Genomic DNA, 6,211 nt, shown 5'->3' with positions numbered 1-6,211 from the left:
ATTAATTTCAATGCTATTATTATTTTTCTAAATGGGCATATTTTTTGATATTACATATATAATATTGGATGTTTTTATAGTCCTAATTTAGTCTGTGTTCTTGTAGAACTTACATTTTAAAAATGAAAAAAGACATATAAACAATAAGCCTCATAAATAAACAAAACAAGAAAGAAAGACTGGGAGAAATGGGGTAAGAGTGGGAGGAATACAGTCTAACCATGATGGTCACATGGGCCTCATTAAAAAGATGACATCTTAAAATTCACCTTTTTAAAGTGTACAATTCAGTGGGTTGTAGTAGACTCACAAGATTATGTAACCATCAATATTATCAGATTCCAGAATATTTTCAATTATCCAAAAAGAAGCCCCATATTGATTACTAGTTAACCCTCCCCTCCAGCTCCTGACAGCCATTAATCTACCTTACCTGTATGGATTTGTCTCTTCTGAAGAGACAAATTTATTTCATGTAAATGGAATTATAAAATATATGACATTTGAGTCTGATATCTTTTACTTAGCATGTTTTCAGTAGTTATCCATGTTGTAGTATGTGTAAGTATTTAATTCTTCTTTGTGGCTGAATTATACTCCATTATATGGATATACCACATTTTATCTATTCATCAGTTGATGGACATTTAGATTGTATTTATTTATTTATTTATTTATTTATTTTTTGAAAGGGGCTAATATCAATCTTCTGGGCTCAAGTGATCCTCCTGCCTCAGACGGAAATACAAGTAGATGGAAATACAAGCATATGCTTCCACACCCACCTACTTTTTTTTTTTTTTAACTATTGTTAATAATGCAGATATAAATAGTCACATACAGGATTTTATCTAGACATGTGTCTTCAGTTCTTTGGGGTAAATATCTACCTTCAAGTGGAATTGCTGCCTCATATACTTAACTTCTTCAATTACTATTTTCCAAAGTAGCTATATCATTTTATATTTCCACCAACAAAGTATTAGTATTCAAATTTCTCCACATTTTCACCAACACTTTTTATTATCTGTCTTTTTTATATAGCCAAGAAGATGAGAGTTGAACCAAGATTTGTAGGCACTGTGGAATGAGCCACGTGGCTATCCAGGGGTGGATACTTCCAGGCAGAAGAGCCAGCAAGGGCCAAACCCTTGAGATGAGAGTGTGCTGAAGGGTCCCAGGAACAGGAGAAGTGGGATGAAGAGAACAAGCAGAATAGGATGAAGTTAGAGGGCTAACAGGACCGTGGCCAAATGAAGGTAGTTGAAAGTCATTGTAAAGACTGACTTTTACTCTAAAAGAAATGGGAAGCCACTGAATGATTTTTAAGAAAGGCATGATTTGACCCACATTAGGAAAGTATCACTCTGAATTACATGAATTATATGTGGGCAAGATCAGAGAGAGTAAAAAATCTATTTGGTAGATTTTTGCAATAATGATGGTCTGCAGTGTGGTTGGAAGCAAGAAGATAGTAAAAAAAGGTTGAATTCTGCATCAATTTTAAGATCAAAGCAACCAGACTTTCTGACAGACTGTGAAATATGAGAAAAAAAGGAGTCAAACACTTCAAAGTTTGTGGTTCACTTATTTTTTACTTTGAGAAATATTATAACAGGAAGAATATGCAAATTTATTTATCTTTTCCATTATTAGGTCAGACCAAACTTTTTAAATTATTTAATATCACATGTTTAAAATATTGTCCACTGTGATAATAACAACACTCTATAACCTATGAAATATCAGGTCCTTTAATTCAACTGTCTCATGAGGGAGATATAATTTTCAATTTATACATGTGTAAGCAAAAGTGTGATTAATAACTGACAGATTCCCTAATTCTTGACCCAGCTTCCAATTTAGGACCAATCTGAGAAAGCCAAGTGTAATAACCAATTTGAATTGTCAACTTGATTGGATTAATAGATGACGAGAATTTAGAGGATAATGGGTGTGTCAGTGAGGGTGTGTCTAGTAATGACTGGCATATGGGATAGCCAATTGAAAAGGAGACCCTCCCTAAGCATGGGCAGTACCAACCAATATATGATGGCTTGGATGGAATAAAAGTTGGAAGAACAAGGAAGCAGCAGCAGTTGCAACTTGATTCTTCTTGAAGGATTTCTTGGTTGCTGCTGCAGTCGCCTGAGGATATAGGACTCTGGCTTCTTCACTCTTCCAAAGCATTCTCCAGAAGCCTTTGGTCTCAATTAGGGTAGCACCATTGATCCCTCTTATTCTGGGGCTTCAGCCTCTTGGACTGCACAGCTACTGGTTCTTCCAGCTCTCCAGCCTGCAGATAGCCATTGTGTACTATCCAGAAGGTCATGTAAGCCAACCTAATAAATCCCCATTTTATAATTATACTTCCTGTTGATTCTGTTTCTCTAGAGAACCCTGACTAATACACCAAGTATGCACTATAAACCTTCACACAGGATGCCCTGCTTCTAGTTAGCCTGCCTACAGCTTCCCCAGCCAGCAGTCTTCAATCAGCACTTACCTGAAGTCTTCCCATTTCCCACTGTAAAACTTGCTCACTCCTCTGGCCCACTTTGAGTCTCTGCCATACTATGAATAATAGTGACTAATTCCCATGATACTGCTGGTCTTTGTTTATTTCTGTAGATGTCATAGGTCAAGTTCCCTGGGAAATGGACTCTGAGATGAAGACTTGCAGGTAGATGTATTGGGGAATACTCTCAGGATGGAACCTGTGAAGGGGGTGATGGGAATAGGGTTGGGCAGATGGAGAAGTTGACATGTGACATAATTGAACTAGAGGAGTCTGGTGACCCCATGGGGAGCTCTGGGGCTGGGATGACCAATCAGAATTGTGCCCTGGATCAGTCACTGGACACTGGACACCCTTAAAGAAGGAAGGGAACCTTAGAAGGCAGCTCTCTTTGAGCAAAAGCAAGTCCAAGAAAGGGTCTCAACTCTCAATTCTCAATAGTCAACAATCTAAGAAGCTAAGAAGCAGGTAGTGGGACCTCTCCCAGGGGGAGAGATTGGATGATGCCACCAAACACACAGTTCACAGCAGACCATGTCTTTAACCCAACTTTGAATCTAAGTTCAAAGCTCTTATCACTACAGCATAGCTGTCTTCATTCAAAAAACAGACAAATGGAATTGTGTGAACATTTGTTTTCTTTTCTCATAATCAAAAACTGAGGCCATATTTGTACAATGATTCAGACATTTTTCATAAATGATCCAGAGCATGGCAGTGGGCTCAACTGAATATGGCATTAAAAGATTTGAAATAAAACCCAGTTCAACCAACCAAAAGCAGTTAACTGAATAACCACATGTGGAGAGTCAGACCATTTTAATATCGCAGTCCTTACCAAATGTTCCCCTTGCTCAATAGAACAGAACATTGTGACTTCTAGTTTTCCAGCTTGAGGTGCTGACAAATTGAAAATAAATTAATGTGCAAATAGTGCCATTCCCACTTGAAGGATATTCATCTCCAGGGACAATTATTCCATCTTAATCAAAATTTAATTTAATAAAATGGATCTTGGAAGTTACTAAAATATTGATTTTTTTCTTTAAAACAACCTTATTTTCTACTATATTCTCCCACTAATGTTATGTGATTATCACACAACTTTTAGCTTGATTTGACCTATTTAAACTTAGTATTTCCCTTTTGGATTTTACAACTAAATCAGTTGGTACTGTATCTAGTTAGGGAATTTACCTAAGGATTATCAGAAACATACACCAAGTTCTTTGTACAAATCAGTCTGAATAGTTCCTTCATCTGTGAACAAGCTGCTGTGACTTTTAAAGTATGTCTGCCAGCATATACACACACTATCACAAGACTCTTTGAACATATAAATCATTGTTCCCAGAACTGTTGATTCCTTCCTTTTTTGTATGCCCCTCCATCCCCCTCCAGTCTGAAGAAAGTTAGTCATCTCTGGATTAACCTTGTATGGTTAATGACTAATTTGTAACCTCAGTTAGCCCACAACATAATATGGATCATAAGAATTACCGGGGAATCCATTAAAATAGAAAATACCAGAGGTTCATCCTATTTCTAAAGAATCAGAACTTCTGTAGGCAACGCACAGGTAAATGTATAATTAAATGCCTCTTTTTAGAATTCTGTTAATATCACACCTTAAGTACCACTCACAAACAAATGGTACATTTCTAGCAACAAATAAAGTTTTCTAGCTATAGCTATCAGGAAAAGTGACACTTGAAGTTTGTACTATCTAAGGCTGTGTGCATAGTGGCAATCTTTGGGAGTAGAAACAACAGGCTGCATTTCTCAACAGTGATGCATTTGTATTAGGCCTGTTAGAATGGAAACAATATAAATGCAAAGAATGGTAGCTGATCTAAGAAAAATTACTATAGAAAAATTGGTATGACCCAGTGATTAAGGGATTTTATTTTGATGCAAAAATCAAAAAGGTAATGAATAGCCATAAGAAGAATGAAATTATGGCATTTGCTGATAAATGGATGGAACTGGAAGCTATCATGTTAAGTGAAATAAGCCAATCCCCAAAAAATCAAAGGCCCCATGGGGTTGGGGTTGTGACTCAGTGGTAGTGCGCATGCCTAGCACAGGTGAGGCCCTGGGTTCAATCCCCAGCACCACATAAAAATAAATAAGTAAAATAAAAGTATTGTGTACAATTACAACTAAAAAATAAATTAAAAAAAATCAAAGGCCCCCATGTTCTCTTTGATATGCAGAGGCTGACTCACAATGAGGGGAAGAATAGTGGAGGTTCACCTGATTGGATGAGGGGAAGGAATGGTGGGAAGGAAAGAGGGATGGGAATAGAAAAGACAGTAAAATGAATCAGACATAACTTTTCTATGTTCATATATGAATACACAAACAGTGTAACTCCACATCATATACAATCACAAGAGTGGGAAGTTACACTCCATATATGTATGATATGTCAAAATACATTCTCCTGTCATGTATAACTAAAAAGAACAACAACAACAACAATAATAAAGTGCTCAGTGGTAGAGCACTTGCCTTGCATGTGTGAAGCACTGAGTTCAATCCTTAGCACCACATCAAAATAAATAAAGATATTGTGTCCATCTACAACTAAGAAAATATTTTTTAAAAAGGTAGTGAAGGAGTTGAAAGTTATTTCAAAGTGTGAAGAAATGTTGGAAAAATAACTATTGACAAATTATTGAACAAATAAATATTGAATACAGCACTAACTGAGGTGATAGGGAGGTTACAAAGATAAGAACACCTCATTTAATTTACTTTTGTAAAAAATTTTTATTTTATTTTTGTGTGATGCTGGGGATCGAACCTGGTACCTCACGCATGGGTAGGCGACTTCTGAGCCACAACCCCAGCCCCTAGTTTAATTTACTTTAATGAGTATTTATTGAGTACTTACCATATACACAGCATTTTCCTATGTTGTACTAAGTTAAAGTCCCCAAATTTGGATTTACATCAAACATAGCTGGGGAGATATATTTTGTTTGTTTTATTTTATATTTTTTTGATGTTGGGGATTGAATGCAGGGCCTAGCACATGCTATGCAGGTGCTCTACCACTGAGTTACACTCCCTAGCTGGGGAAAATTTTTTAAACAAAAGTCTTGCCTGTAATCCCAGAGACTCAAGAGGCTGAGGCAGGAAGATCACAAGTTCACGGCCAGTTGAGGCAACTTAGTGAGACTGCCTCAAAATTAAAATAAGTTGTGTGTGTGTGCGTGTGTGCGCGTGTGTGTGTGAGTGTGTGTTTGTGTGTGTTGGGGGTGACTAGGAATGTTGTATTCCTAGTCATAAGCTCTGTCATACCAATTCCTCTATAGTAATTTTTCTTAGATTAGCTACCATTCTTCGTACTTATATTGTTACCATTCTAACAGGCCTTGTACAAATGCATCACTGTTGAGAAATGCAGCCTGTTGTTTCTACTCCCAAAGATTCTCATTATGGGCTGGGGTTGTGGCTCAGTGGTAGAGTGCTTGCCTAGCATGCACGAGGCCCTGGGTTTGATTCTCAGCACCACATAAAAATAAATAAAACAAAGGTGTTGTGTCCACATACAACTAAAGAATATATATATATATATATATATATATATATATATATATATATATATATATATATACATATATACATATATCTATAGATAGATAGAAAGCTAGAGTCTTTAAAAAAAAAAGATTGCCATTATGT

The sequence above is a fragment of the Callospermophilus lateralis genome, chromosome 4 (assembly GCF_048772815.1).
Source record: "Callospermophilus lateralis isolate mCalLat2 chromosome 4, mCalLat2.hap1, whole genome shotgun sequence".
Classification (NCBI taxonomy): Eukaryota; Metazoa; Chordata; class Mammalia; order Rodentia; family Sciuridae; genus Callospermophilus; species Callospermophilus lateralis.
Note: the sequence above shows the minus strand (reverse complement) of the source record.